The sequence below is a fragment of the Neofelis nebulosa genome, chromosome 5, assembly GCF_028018385.1.
Source record: "Neofelis nebulosa isolate mNeoNeb1 chromosome 5, mNeoNeb1.pri, whole genome shotgun sequence".
Taxonomy (NCBI): Eukaryota; Metazoa; Chordata; class Mammalia; order Carnivora; family Felidae; genus Neofelis; species Neofelis nebulosa.
In genome coordinates, this window is record NC_080786.1 from 25,572,331 (window position 1) to 25,588,282 (window position 15,952).

At 45.0% G+C, this 15,952-nt stretch overlaps 1 long non-coding RNA gene across 1 annotated transcript; it reads left to right on the forward strand.

Moving 5' to 3' along the window:
• Positions 1–1,956: 1,956 nt before the first annotated feature.
• LOC131511795 (uncharacterized) lies at positions 1,957–2,980 on the forward strand. The gene is made up of 2 exons (XR_009261739.1): positions 1,957–2,441; positions 2,699–2,980. It is a non-coding gene; the product is annotated as an uncharacterized LOC131511795 (long non-coding RNA).
• The last annotated feature ends 12,972 nt before the right edge of the window (positions 2,981–15,952 follow it).

Sequence of the window (15,952 nt, forward strand, 5' to 3'; positions counted from 1 at the left end):
TTTTTTCTTTTTCAAAGAAAGGAAATAATTTTTAATTTGAATTTCCTCTTCTAGTTTTATGTTGGAAAGGAAAGCCTTTCAGTCAAATTACCTAAGAGCCATATTGCTTAAAACAAGACATGCTAAAAAAAAAAAAAAAAAAAAGATGAAAACAGAAAATAGAACTTGTGTTTTAAGCCACCCTGATTAGCCTGTCAGCTTATAATTTTGGTAGCACTTTCTCAAAGAAAGTCATTGCTATACATGTTCTTTTCTTTAATTTTATTTTTTTTAATTTACATCCAAATTAGTTAGCATATAGTGCAACAATGATTTCAGTAGATTCCTTAGTACCCCTTACCCATTTAGCCCATCCCCCCTCCCACCATCCCTCCAGCAACCCTTTGTTTGTTCTTCATATTCAAGAGTCTCTTACGTTTTGTCCCCCTCCCTATTTTTATATTATTTTTGCTTCCCTTCCCTTATGTTCATCTGTTTTGTCTCCTAAAGTCCTCATATGAGTGAAGTCATATGATATTTGTCTTTCTCTAATTTCGCTTAGCATAATACCCTCCAGTTCCATGCATGTAGTTGCAAATGGCAAGATTTCATTCTTTTTCATTCCCGAGTAATACACCATTGTGTGTGTGTGTGTGTGTGTGTGTGTGTATATATATATATATATATATACACAACATCTTCTTTATCCATTCATCCATCGATGGACGTTTGGGCTCTTTCCATACTTTGGCTACTGTTGATAGTGCTGCTATAAACATGGGGGTGCACGTGTCCCTTCGAAACAGCATACCTGTGTCCCTTGGATAAATACCTACATAATGTTTTTTTTAAATGTTTATCTATTTTTGAGAGAGAGAGAGAGACAGAGCACAAGTGGGGGAGGGGCAGAGAGAGAAGGAGACAGAGAATCCAAATCAGGCTCCAGGCTCTGAGCTGCCAGCACAGAGCCCAACGCATGGCCCAAACCCATGAACCACGAGATCATGACCTGAGTTGAAGTCAGATGCCCAACTGACTGAGCCACCCAGGTGCCCCTCACAGTTTTATCTTAACTCGTTAATAAGGAACCAGGTGTATAAGATGTACAAGATAACGTATATATGGAAGTACAAGAAAAAATATGGAATAAGTTCACTAAGTTAGAAACAAGCTAGTTATTTTTTTCAAGGCAATAAAACCATAACCTTTAGAATTATAGTTTCTATCAAACAGATGCCACTTTTCTCTCTACAGGAAAACAATCGTTTGTACCACTATTGGATAAAAACCATTTGTACCTTAATGATTTTCAACAAATTAATAGCTAACCTTGGAGAGTCATAAAATATTGACTCAAGACTAAATAGCAAGTCAAACGAAGTTTGACTAGAAAGTCAAAGGACCCCAAGGTAGGCTTGACAATAGGGGTCATGTATCTACTTTGCTTTATTTCTGACTTTTTGCTATTGTTTTTCTTGAAGAGAGAAGTGACCAAGGAGGAGACTCCATATTATTGATGATATTAACTGCCTCTCCAGTTCCTTCAGTGCAGGGGGGCCCAGCTGGGTTGTGCTCCTGGCTTCCAGCCGTGTGGGGTGCAGAGGGCCTGTGAGCACAAGAAAGGGAGCTTTGAATAACCAATGCACAACCTCTGGGGATGGATGGAGAGGGAGGGCCCACAGCGTGTGGGAGGAACAGGAGCTGAGCCCTGGGATTTGGCTAGAGCCCCAGCCTACCCCTAACTCACAAGGACTCTTGGAAGGCTGCGTGGAAGGGAGTTTAAAAGCTCAGGTGGAATCTGTTCATTTTACCTAATTGAGTGATCCTTTCCTTACAGGGTGGAGTTCTGCCCGGTGCTTTTGAGCCATTAACAGGATTGTTCACTCTCATCGCTGCACCTTTTTTGTGTTGTTTAATTTTTTAAGTTTGTTTATTTACTTTGAGAGAGAGAGACAGAGAGACAGAGAGACAGAGACAGAGACACAGAGAGAGACACAGAGAGAGAGAGAGAGAGAGCACTGGGGAGGGGCAGAGGGAGGAAGAGAGAGAGAATCCCACTGGCAGTATGGAGCCCAATGCAGGGCTCAGACTCACAAACCATGAGACCATGATCCGAGTCAAAATCTAGAGTCGGATGCTCAACTGACTGAGCCACCCAGGTGCCCCACCACTGCCCCGTTCTTATCCCAAACATCCCTTACTTAGCACACTGAACCTGGAAGTCTAAATGACAGTCTCTGCCTCTGGCTTTGTTCTTTCCCTTCCAGTTCCTGGCCTGGGATCATCGTTGCCCCTTCCTACCTTTCCAGAGCAGAACCTGGCTCTTTGCGGCACAACAGTGGGGGTAGCTTCTGATTAGGAAAGAGAGCTCCAGTCAGGGTGGCAAACTTGTCCCGGTATTCCCAGAACTTCCTGGATTAAAAAACTGAAAGTCCCACATCCCAGGAACCCCCTCAGTCCAGGTAAACTGGGACAGTTGGTCACCCTAAGTCCAGTCCCACTTGCCATCCAGGCAGCTGTCGGATGCTGCTGTTCCCAATCCCTGATGGTTCTTTTAACTCTTTCCCCTCGGGTTTCCTAGTCTTAATGTTCTCATTGAAGCGCTCTTAAATACCTTCTTAATTTGTGAAACTCAGGCCTTAGCTCCAGACTCATAAGTTTCCTGTGTCTTTCATTCTGGAACAGAAATGGATACAAGTTTTACATTTTTGTTTTCTAGCAAGGAGGTATTTGTGGAGGCTTCCAAGAAGACAAACTGAACAGGATGGGATGTTTGCTTTCATGGATCAGAAATGAATCACATCACTTTCTTTCAGTAATGACACAGAGTTGCAGAGTCACAAGAAAGAAACAACAGAAAGAAAATGTTTTTTTTTGGGGGGGGGAGGTTGTGAATAAAGGCTCCTGCGTGGAGACCCAGGATTGTGAGACAGAGATTGACGGTGTTTGACTGTGGTTGCCTCTAGAAGGACAATAAACTTGCCATGCTTATTTACAACTAGCGCTGTTTCTGAATGCTCTCTCTAGGCATTTATTCTGCTCCAGGGTCTTTAGAAAAACAGGTTAATAACTGGCCAAGGGAAGGGGGGAAAGGGAGACTGTCGGTGTGGAATGGTCCATGCCTGAACTCCTCTCAGGGATGAAGGCAAAAGCAGATCCCTGGAGAAGGGGGCGTCGTGCACAGCTCTGAAAATAAAATGTTATTGGCTCAAGTCTGAAACTGTCACTTTCCACTGAGATGGAATATATGACTCAGAAAAGAGAAGCACCAAATATTATGCAGACTGCCTTTGGGGAAAGAAAAAAAAAAACACCCACTTCTTATAAAAACACTTTTTTGGGATGAAGGATCTGATTTCAACTGATGAGTCATCACTGTGTTTTTTTACCACTTAGCCAAAAAATGAGGTTTTTAAAAAAGCATTTCTTGAAGCAAATTCTTCCACTGCTTGGGTTTCTCTCATCTGAGAGAGAAGGTATTCCAAGCACTTCCATCCACAGTGCCAGAAGCTGTCCCAATTAGCAGGAAGGATGTAGTGGGACAAGATTTGTAACCATCAAGCTCCAGATTCATCATGAACAAGCAACCTGAAGGTAATAGTTGTGATTTAGAAACAAGAAATTATCAAAAAATAGATTTTAAAACACAAATTTCAATTAGTAAAGAGTATGTTTTAAAATGACACAGTGAATGTTAGAAGCAAAGGGATTTATGAGAGCTTGGTGAGAGCATTGTAGTAGAGGTGACCTGCCTTGGTTTACCAAGGACAGTTTTATTCATGCTTGAAAAGCACCCACTTTTGCTCTCAAAACGTCTTGCATTGGACAGTGAATTATATGGTCATCTTAGCTATATTGATTCTAAAATATGCCTGAAGATTCTTTGACACTCTTCCCGTCAAGAAGTCTATATCCATTCCTCTTGAAAATGGATGAGCTTTTGTAACTGCTTGGGTAAGTGGTGCGTGATATGATATGGCTTCTATCCTGCTCTCTCTCACACACCCTAGAAACTCAGCCACCATATTTCAGGAAAGCCCAGGCCACATGGAGAGGCCATGCATATGTGTTCCATCTGATAGCCCCTGCTGAGGTCCCAGCAGATAGCCATCATGAACTTTCAGACAGCTGAGTGCATTTTCCTTCAGATGATTCCAGTTCCCAGCTTTGGAGCCAGCCCAGCCAATGCGAACTAGGGCCGAGATGATGCAGTCCATCGTCATTGTTTTAAGGCTACGCTTTGGGATGATTTGTTATGCCGCAATAGACAATCAGAACATCACTGTGTTTTTATTTCTTAAAACTGTCCCAATTGTGATATATAAGTATTTTTTAAACGATTTGCTTTATGGATTTATGGAATGAATAGATGAATACAAAAACCCGGAAAGTACACGGAAGTGCCAGTAAGGTGGAAATGAAAATCAGACCAGTTCCTGAGGAACCAAAAAATTATTTTGGTTATTAGAAAAGCGAGGAAGGAATATCACTCACATAAGACATCTGTGGAGCTGGCTGCCATTTTGTAAGTTTGCATTTGCCAACCATCCAATCATGTCTGGGCGTACACTATCTCAACAAAAGCCTTTGATAATCTTTTGACACCTTTAAGAGTTAGGTTCAGGGTAGATTCTTGGTTCAAGAAATTTCATCAATGCACTTATACAAGATTTAGCTGTAATCACATACCAAAACAAGTATCGTCTCTCATGGGTGGAAACTTTTCAAAGGGAAATAACTTCTCAAGAAAGGAGCAAAACAGAACAAAACACCAATTTGTCAATTTGTGAACACCAGGCAGAACTCAAGGTCCTGATGAATGAGCTTGGCTAGAAGAAGATGGATTCAGGGCCAGAAGCAGCTAACTGCCTCAGATGAGAGTGACGGGCTGTGCAAACAATCACAGAGTATGAATGACTGTCTTTGGGCTTCTCGGGTGTTGACTGCAGGTGAACAAATTAAATGCGTCTTCAAAGAACTGGGCCTCAGAAGAGTTGATACATATCTCCTACTACTGGGGGAGGAACAGACAACCTTGTGAACTGGAGCCACTCAAATGTCACATAACTTAACACTGGTAATCCTTCTGTCTACACCTCTTCCATCCTCCGCTCAGTTTCCCCAGTGTCTGTATCTCCTTGGAGGTGGGAGAAAAGTAGACATTAAATACGGAAGATGGGGAAGGGGTTCTTGCCCACTCTTATTGGCTGGTGTTTGCACACACGCCCTTCTTTTTATTTTTTATTCATTTTCATTTTTTTAAGTTTTTTTTTAATGTTTATTTATTTTTGAGAGGGAGACAGACAGAGCACAAGGAGGGGAGGAGCAAAGAGAGAGGGAGACAGAATCTGAAGCAGGCTCCAGGCTCTGAGCTGTTAGCATAGAGCCTGACCTGGGACTCGAACTCATGAACCATGAGATCGTGACCTGAGCCGAAGTCATCCACTTAGCCAATGGAGTCACCCAGGCACTCCTATGTTTTTAAGTTCTAATCTATTTACTTTTAGAGAGATAGAAACTGCACGAGGGGCAGAGAGAGAGGAAGAGAGAACCCCAAGCATGTTCTGCACTATCAGTGCAGAGCCTGATGTGGAGCTTGAACTCACGAACCAGAAGATCATGACCTGAGCCAAAGTCGAAGGCTTAAACGACTAAGCCACCCAGGCACCCCACTCCCTGCTTTTTAAATCCAGTGTTCCATTTATAGTGCAATGGGCTGAATGTTTGTGCCCCTGCCCCAATTTGTATGTTGAAATCCTAACCCCCAGTGTGATGGCAGAAGCGGAGGGGTGGGGGGGGGGGGGTTGGAATGTGAATAGTAGTGTAATTACTACTACAAATAGTAGGCAAGAGGGCTCTCTTGCCCTCTTGCTTCCACGTGGGGCTACAACAAGAAAACAGCAGTCTACAACCCCAGAAGAGGGGTCTCACAAGAACTTGACCATACTGGACTGATCTCTGACTTCTGACCTCCAGAACTGTGAGAAATAGATGCCTGTTGTTTACAAGCCCCTCAGTTTGTGGCTTTGTTATAGCAGCCTGAGCTAAGACAGCCACCAAACCTCTGTCCTTTCTAGACTCATTGTGTTCTCTCTTCCCTCTGTAAGTTTGCCCTGAAATGCCCTATCATTGCCCGTCCCGTATATTCCCTATAGTTAACTTTGAGTGCTCTCCTCTTTCAGGGGTCAGTTCAGGTGTTATAGTGGAGGCTGCCCGCACCCCACCAAGATCCCTGTTAGTTGGTACACTCATCCCAGCTGCTGAAAGCTACATCCTTTCCCACAGATTCACCCGCAGCCAGCAGGAGCTCCTTCTCCCAGAATTATGCAGGATGTTAGGCACCCTCCTCCCGGGGAGCAGCCTATAGCCCACGACTGACTGATAAGGAGAACAGAAGTCTGGCCTCTTCGACTCCATGAAGGGCAACTCTGGTGCAACTGACACTACCTTCCAGATACACCCTTGGGGTCAAACTAAGGCTAGACTCCACCGCTGAAATCACATCTCTGCCTACCTGCTCCCCCTGCTCTGTCATGCTTCCCTCATTTCTTCACAGAATTTTTCTGATCTCCTTCAATAAATCACTTGTCCAATGGGGCTCCTGGGCGGCTCAGTCGGTTCGGTGTCCGACTTCGGCTCAGGTCATGATCTCGTGGTTCGTGGGTTCGAGTCCAGCATCAGGCACTGGCCGTGCTGACAGCTCAGAGCCTGCAGCCTGCTTTGGACTCTCTGTCTCCTTTTCTCTCTGCCCCTCTCCCACTCGTGCTCTGTCTCTATCTCTGTCTCTCAAAAATAAACATTAAAATTTTTTTTAAAAATCCCACACTCTAGGGGCGCCTGGGTGGCGCAGTCGGTTAAGCGTCCGACTTCAGCCAGGTCACGATCTCGCGGTCCGTGAGTTCGAGCCCCGCGTCAGGCTCTGGGCTGATGGCTCGGAGCCTGGAGCCTGTTTCTGATTCTGTGTCTCCCTCTCTCTCTGCCCCTCCCCCGTTCATGCTCTGTCTCTCTCTGTCCCAAAAATAAATAAAAAACGTTGAAAAAAAATTAAAAAAAAAAAAAAATCCCACACTCTAAACATAAAATTAAAAAAATAATAAATAAATAAATCACTTGTCCAAGATTTCTCCTTTCAGGCTCTCCTTGGAGGGGGCCTAACCCAAGCAGATGATGTTTCTTCAGGGAGACTTTCTCTAACCATTTCCCATACAAACTGAAAGGAACTTCTTTTTTTTTTTTTTTTTAATTTTTTTTTATATGTTTACTCATTTTTGAAAGACAGAGAGAGACAGAGCACAAGCGGGGTGGGGCAGAGAGAGAGGGGGACACAGAATCCGGAGCAAGCTCCAGGCTCTGAGCTGTCAGCACAGAGCCTGACACGGGGCTCAAACTCACGAACCGCGAGATCATGACCTGAGCCGAAGTCAGACGCTCAACTGACTGAGCCACCCAGGTGTCCCCTGAAGGGACCTTCTTTTGTGCACACACCTCTACACTGAGCTTCTCACCAAGTATTGGAATCATTGGTTGATTTACTTATCAGTCTCCCCACTAGTCCACTGACAGCAGAAACCCTGACCCACTGATCTCTTCCTCCCCAGCTTCCAGGACAGTGTTTGGCCTTTAGCTGGTGCTCTGGAAGAGTTTGAGGAGTTAAATTCTTGGGGACTTTTTGAAAGAGAATGTATGAGCCTCACTTTGGCCTCCCATGTTGGAAGAGGGTTCAGAAAAAAAAAAAAATCACAGAGATGGCTATAGAAACAGGATCTGGACCCTGGAATGTTGGTTAACATTGTTGAAAATGGACTGTAATCTTCCAGGTGGGTCAATGATTATCAGTTCAATCACTTACAGGGTTCAATGGAAGGTTTTTTAAAAATGTTGGGGCACCTGGGTGGCTCAGTCAGTTAAGCATCTGACTCTTGATTTCGGCTCAGGTCATGATCTCACAGTTTGTGAGTTTGAGCCCTGCATTTGGCTCTTTGCTGACAGTGCGGGGCCTGCTTGGGATTCTCTCTCTCTCTCTCTCTGCCCCCTTCCCCTCCACCAAAATAAATAAATAAATATTTTTAAAAAGTAATACATAGGCCGTGTCTTCAAACAACTTAAAATCAAGTTTGGAAAAGATTGATTGTAAATATATGAAGAACTATTCCAAAACAGATCATGAACCAACTTGTAGCTCTGGTGAAGAACAGGAAGAAATAGGTTTAAACTATGGTCACAAATACGGGGAACTCTCTGACTCAACTTTCTGACTGGCAGAAAACTGCAAGTCTCGTCAGCCCTGACAAAGTCTCTGTCTTTGACCAGATTTGAGTATGTTCCTCTGAGCCCTCTTCTTGACTGGGCCTCAACCTTGGCCTGTGAAAACCGCAAACACCCAACACAAATTATTTGTCTGCCCTCTACACTGAGAGGCTTGCACAACACTAGCATCGTTTCTAACAGCTCAAGGGCGCATTCCTAGAATGATGGCCCTAGTCTACTTAAATTCCTGCTTGAGAAAGCTCAATGCTGCCAAAAGAATTTACTGTTTGTTCTAAAACCTGACTATAGGCTCCTGGCCTCCCTTTTCTTAGAAGCATTTACTTTCAAAAACTTGCAGTTGTAAATCTTTTCTCTTTTTGTGCTGTATCTTCCACAAGCTAGGAAAGTTTTTCTCAAGGGCCCGAGAGCCATCGCTTTGAAATGTAATCATCAAGAAAGGTAGGGCCCTGTCACCCAGTTTTCGGCACATCAGTTATCCTGCCCTGACCCCAACTCTTAAAAGTGCTTTTCCTTTGGCATACCCCAGCACTTAAAAAGCTGCCTGCCCTTCATCTCAGCAAAGCCGGGCGGAGGCCTCTCCCCTACTGCAGTAGTACTGAATAAAGTATGTCTTACTACCTTTAGCTAGTGGTTTGGCTGTTTCTCTTTGACAGAACCCAAGGAAGCTGTGACTTCAACATGAATGGAAAGCTCTGAAAAGGAGGGCAATGGGGTTCCACTTCAGAGGTTTTGTCCTGTAGGGAAGTAAGAGGTGGACAAAGTAAACTTTTCAAGCCCCTCTCCCAGCCAATTTGTCAGATGGTTGGTAAAATATCCTTTAGGAGCCTGTGGGTTTAAGGAAAGGATCAGCAATGAATTAGGTCCCCCAAAGGAAACAGAAAAGTTGTCTTTCTAGTAATCAAGAACGAGGCCGGTCCTGACCCTGTTTATCAATTCCTGGGTGACTTTAGATAGATTGCAAGATTCCCCTGAGCCTCAGTTCCTCCGTTCTATAAAAAGAAAGGGTTGTACAAATGATGTTCAAGCTCCGTTCCCTGAATTCCTGAATTATCTGGAAAATCCCTCCTGCTAATCACCCTTGATGGTTATGTTGAAATCCCTGTCAGCTGTGTGTTGAGGTGGGGGAGGAGCTCTCTGTTGTGTGCCAAGAAAGAGCTGTCGCACCTCTTCTAGGGCCATATGTGGCCAGGATCCCCTGGGAAACCAAAAGCACACATGCTTGCCAGAGAGTCTAACTTTGTGACTCAGAAACTGCCATCTGCTAAACAGCTTTTAATTGAAGCTCCAAGAGGCAGAAGCTGGCTGGAAAAATCTTGCAAGTTGATCCAATAGGATTATCTTCTCTAAAAGAGGTTTTTCTATGTTTAATTAGTTGGAAGCCATTTTGCTACAGATGGATTATTCAGGTGTCAGTCCTTTTGGTGCCCTGCCCCCTCCCCTCTGTATTTGAGTCCCACAGATTCTTTAGTTAGTAGCAGCCTCCAATTTCCGCCCCCCACCCCCACCCCAAGACTGCACTGCCTAACCTCTGAGGCATCCAGTGCCACGGAAGCCTTTTCCCCACCATTCGGGATACAGGTGAGCTGTTTCAACCTGGATGGAGAAGCCTAATGTAGTCAGTTCTCAATTTTTGGTAATCTGAGTCAGTTACATATATTCAGGAACCAAAAACTCATGGTCGCATTGGTCTACTGAGTCATCCTGAAGGCATGAGCCTGAAAGGCAACACCGACCAAAGGGAAACCCAGTCATTTCAGGGGCAGAAATTTAACCCTTTGCAGTCGGGGCTACAGAGGGCTTTCAGTGGCTAAGACCAGCGTCACCTGCAGCTGGCAAGAGGTGGGTGAAGGAATAAATACCCAGAGTCTGAGGCTTCTTCCAATCTGGGATTTGGACTGCTGCAATTCCTTGTCTGTCCTCACGGGACGTATTGTGAGATTCTGCTATGACAAAATGGGTAGAGTCAGGGAGTGGAGACAGCGTTGGAACCAATGTCAGACACGGCTGCACAAGGGAGGGTGCTGTTCAAAGTGCTTCTAGGGTTGCAATTGGGTAAAATACTCCATTTCAACGCACAGGTAGGTAATATTTTCTTAATATAACCTTTTTATTATGGAAAATTTCAAAACATATGGAAGTGGAGAGAACATTTAAAGGATTTCCATATACCAATAGCCTGGTTTCAATAATTAACAACTCAAGGCTAATCTCATTTCACCCAAATCCCCACCAATCTCCTCACTCCCACTTCACTCCCCATATAATGTCTTCACGTTTTAGAAGGGAACCAAGGCTATAAGCATAAATGAGGAAGAATAAATTGGGTCAGTTATTCTCAATGAGTGGGGAGAGGTGAAGGGTAGAGGGCATATATTACATTCTTTGGTATGACTTGTCTGTTTTGGAAAAAGCAAGATTGATAATACACTTAATAATACAATTATTATATTATGTAATTATTATCTGGAACGTGAAAAAACAATACCTATTGTTGTCATAATATAAATTACAGAAAGCAAAGCAAGACAAAAGTTTTCACGAATCAGGGTGGGGATGACACCTAACGTCTCAGTCTGTGAGGTTTTTATGTTTATCAGAAAGAGGTCAGGGGTTAGAATAGGTCATAAAATACAGAATTAGAATCTGTCCAAAATCCCTCTCCTCTTTTGCCTGCCAGGATTTACAGTCCTAACACCTGGGAATTGGAGGCCATAGCTAGTCTCGTTTATAGCATCTAGCATAGTTCTGTGTAACTGTGGGCTTCACTGAACGCCTGGGAGAAGTGGCTTTTCCTAAAGTCGTTGTTAATATATGAACCAGTGGGAGATTTAGAGGAAAAGACTTCTGAACATCTTTCACATAGCATTTCCAAATTTGAAAAGGAAGCAAGCTCCAGATTGGAAACATTGCTTGAAAATAAGCAAATCTTGTAGTTTTAAAACTCTGTTCCCTGGAACCTTATGGCCCTATGAGGGGATTGGCAAGCATTGACATGTCCCGATCAACCGTGGAAGAACTGAACTCTCTGTTGCTTTTGTTTTATATTTGGGTTTTGTGGTACACTTTCATCAGAATTTCATAAATGAGTTCTGCTACTGAAAAAAACAGTGATGGAGTGCCTGGGTGGCTCAGTGGGTGAAGCATCTGACTGTTGGTTTTGGCTCAGGTCATGATCTCACAGTTCTCGTGAGAACGAGCCCCATGTCAGGCTCCATGCTGAAAGCACAGAGCCTGCTTGGGATTCTCTCTCTCCTTCTCTCTCTGTCCCTCCCCCACTCACACTCTCCTTTCTCAAAATAAACAAATACATTTGAAAAAAAAATTTTAAAAACCAGCGATGATAATCTTCTTTCACGGAGGAGGAGCTGGTGGTATGGAGAGAGACATGGGACTTGCCCGAGCTCACACGACAGGGTAGTGCAGTGCTGGGACCAGAGCCTGGTATCCTGAGATCTATGGACAGTTGATGTGGTCGTTGGATTGGGAGCCGCAGAAAAAGGGAAAAACCTTTGGAATGAAAGTGCTATCCACTCAAGTTCTCCTTCCAACTCCGGGGTCAGGCTCAGCAACTTTCTAATGGTTTGTTCTGTAATGGTTCCAGTGAGGAAGAGTCACTGTGGTTCAAGAAAACAAATGACTAAACAAACAAACAAGAAGCAGAATCGGGCCTATAAATGCAGAGAATAAACGGATGGTTGCTGGAGGGGAGGGGGATGGGGAGATAAACAATATGGGTGAAGGGGAGAGGGAGATACAGGCTTCCAGTTATGGAATGAATAAGTTATGAGAATAAAAGGCACAGCATAAGGAACACACTCGATGGTATTGGGACAGTTTTGTGTAGTGATGGATGATAGCTACAATTGTGGTGAGCATAGCAGAATGTATAAACTTGTCAAATCACTGTCATACCCCTGAAACTAATGTAACCTTCTGTGTCAACTATACTCAAAAAAATTTTTAAAAAGAAAAGTGGTGTCCTAGAACACCCCTGTGCTGCTGGTTGAGGGACATGGTAGGCTGAGCCCCTGAACTCTCAAACAGAAGCTCACCTTTGCTAATTGTTCCTCTCGGACTCAGCTAATCCCCCAGAAAGGAGAGTGTGGACACATCATACCCTTAGGGAACAATAGAGGAACTCTGGACTGGATATTTGGGAGGATTCCTGCAGAGGAAGCCATGGATCGGACACATGGCAACATGATGGAGAATGCAAGCTGTGGTTTTCTCTGCTGAGCTGGAGAATCCTTGACTCACGGCCCTCAGAGTACGTGCTATGAGCTAAGTCCGTGTCAGTGGTTGCAAATGCGTGGTCAGGAGACTGAGCACTACCCTCAGACATGTTTTGTTTAGATTGCAAGGTGTTTGAATATATTTTGGGGGTCAGTCACCAATGTAAATTGAGAGATTAAAACCTAGATTTCTGGTGCCTCTTAGGAAAGAAAGAAAGGAAGGAAGAAAGATCTGGTAACTCTGAACACCACCGACAACACACTCTCTCAGCCATCTGGAAGCTTTAATACATTCTTCTGTTTGCGTTAGTCCCCACCGTTCCCTATTGCCTCACACCCAGCCTGCTTCACTTGTTCATTTACCTCCTGGGTCCTTAGCAATCTGGATTGGGGTGACCTAATATTCTGACAGAATGTTTCAGACAAACATTCTCAAATGTTAGCGTCAGAATCCTCTTGGTGCTTGCCTGAGGCTGTGCCCAAGAGACCTGGTAGATTTATTAGGCTCAGGATTTGCATTTTAAACCAGCAGCCCAGGTGGTTTCATGGCATAGTCTAAGAAAAGCTACTATAAAGTCAAGGTTCTCAATGCTGGGTACACATTTGAATCCTGTGGTGACAGGGAGATTTTACGACATATTCAGCTTTTACCCCAAACTAAATGAATCAGGAAACACTACAGCGACAGCCCACAACGGTTAATACTTCCTCATTTGTATTTTTTAATTCCCCAAATACACAAAATGCGGAAGAAGAATTTGTTTGACTCCTTTAAACTTCTTAGCTAGATTCACCAGCTATTTTTTTTTTTTTTAAATTTTTTTTTTTCAACATTTTTTATTTTATTTTTGGGACAGAGAGAGACAGAGCATGAACGGGGGAGGGGCAGAGAGAGAGGGAGACACAGAATCGGAAACAGGCTCCAGGCTCTGAGCCATCGGCCCAGAGCCTGACGCGGGGCTCGAACTCACGGACCGCGAGATCGTGACCTGGCTGAAGTCGGACGCTTAACCGACTGCGCCACCCAGGCGCCTAGATTCACCAGCTATTAACATCTCGCCGTCCCCACGCCATCACACACACACTTCGTGCAGCCAAACCATTCAAAAGAAAACTACTGACTTTCCTACTTTGCCCCTAAATGTTGCAGCATGCCTCCCTTTAGAAAAAAGTGTATTCTTCCACACAAGCACATAGCATGGCCAAGCCTGAGAAGAATCGCGGTTTCCTTGTGCTAAGATTCAGCTCCAATACATCCAGCAAGAACCTCACATAGGTGGTTCTTGGGGATGTTCTGTACCTTCCACATCACATCAGGAGGCAATACACGCAGTGGTTCACAAACTTCAGCATACACCTCGAGGGCTTGTTAAAACCCAGATTGCTGGGCCCTACCCTTGGAGTGTCTGATTCCAGAGGTCTGGGATGGGGCCCGAGCCTTTGCGTTTTTCATAAGTTCCCAGGCGCTCCTGGTGCTGCCAGACCAGCTTCTCAGTTTGGAGAACAACTGACCTCATGGCAGATCTTCCCACTATTGCAATAAGTACTGATTTTTTTAAAGTTTATTTCTTTATTTTAAGAGGAGAGAGAGAGAGAGAGAGAGGCGGCGGGAGTGGGAGAGGAGCAGAGAGAAAGGGAGAGAGAATCCCAGGCAGGCTCCACACTGCCAACACAAAGCCCAATGAGAGGCTCCAACTCACGAAACTGTGAGATTGTGACCTGAGCTGAAATCAAGAGTCGGACGCTTAACTGACTGAGCCACCCAGGTGACCCAGTGTTGATGTTTTTAAAGTTCCAGGAGGCGATGACAACACACAGCCAGCATGGGGAACCAGTGCTAGTCTGGCCCCTTGATGCTCAGATACAGACCTCGGAGCTACAACAGCGGCATCACCAGGGAGCCTGTGAGAAGTGTGGGCTCTCAGCCCCCCCGCCCCAGACCTACCAGACCAGAACCTGCACTTCACAAAATCCACAGTGACCCATGCACACGTTAAAGTTTGTGCAGTGCTGCTTTGGAGCTTCTCTAGAAGCTTCTAGAAGCTTCTTCCACACCTCACCTGGCCCCTGGAGGTGGCTCTGCAACCATGGCACCAGGGTGGGTGAGGTGGCTCCAGGTGTCTCTGGGGGCCAGATGGAGCCTGCGCTGATGGGTCCCCCAGCCCTGGAGGAAGCGGAAGAAAATACAACCTACCAGCTTCACTCTGCACCCACTCTCTCACCCCCACTTCAGGGTTCTTAAGTCATTTTGAAGAACCCCCTCGCTTCAGTTCCATCTCTAATTTTGGTGCCTTGTATTTCCTGCTCCTCTGGCTTGGGCTTCCTCCTCAAGGGTGGCTTTGTTTAGTCTTGGGATTTCTGAGTGCACAGTGTTTTGCTAACCCCCGGGGATATAAAGGTGACTAAAACAAATTCCCACCCTTAGGAACCCTGCAGCCTGGTTTCCCTGTTTCCCAACTGGCCACCTGCATGGCATTGTCAGGTCCCTATCTCAGCCTTTTCGGTGGCCTGTTGTCCCCACTCACTTGTTGGCTCCGGACCTGCAGGGTTGGGTTGGACACAGAGCTCACCTGACCTCTTTTTCCTGCCAGTTTTGGGACGGGGGCTATTTAGGGCCATCTACCAGCTATCAACAAATAGTCATTCATCAAACATCTACAGGGAACCAGCTGTGAACTAGACCTCGGATTCCATGGAGCGGTGGTTCCTGGCCTTTGATTACCCACAACATGGAAGAGGAGATGAGGCATTTGTGGAAAAGGAAATAATACCAGGAAGAATGTGTTTGAAGACGTTCATGAGATCTCAGACTGGAGAGAAATCATTTCCCGTTATGAAATTAAAGCAGGCTTCAGGGAAGGGGAGGTGATATTTGCAAAGAGCCATTCGACATCTTCAGGGTTGGATAAAATAACCAGGTGGCTTGGCTTGGCTTTGAGACTGGCTCAGGAGTTGCTCAGAGTCAGACCCTGTTTACGGCAAACCCACTTCCACACCTTCGGCGTCAAGGAGAAGGCAATATATTTGCTCATAAAGCATTTTACAAGCCTGAGCAATGGGGCATGGAACGTAAAGGGCTCTAACTAATTCAGTGCTGTAGTGGAAATAGCTTCAACATGTGGGAGGAGAAGAACCAAGTGGGTAATGTGACGACTGGGGATTAGAAACAGCCATCAGAAGAACTGATCTGCACTTTCCACTCCTGGCAGAGAGCAGGTCTGTCAGGAACATAAGCAGATGGCTGGTCCAGGGAGGCTCAGAAGCAAGTCTAGGGCTGGGTAAACTATTGTCCTGGGTGAAACTGAGTTCAGGGATGATCAGGAGAAGGGGACAGAAGAAGAATCAGAAAGAGAGCAGCAAAGACGCCACTTCCCCATCTCAGAGCACCGGGCAGCAGAAGCATAATTCCTTAGCTTGATCATCAGTTCAAAAGGAGGCCCCTGCTGGGGATGGTCAGGGATGATTTCAGGGCG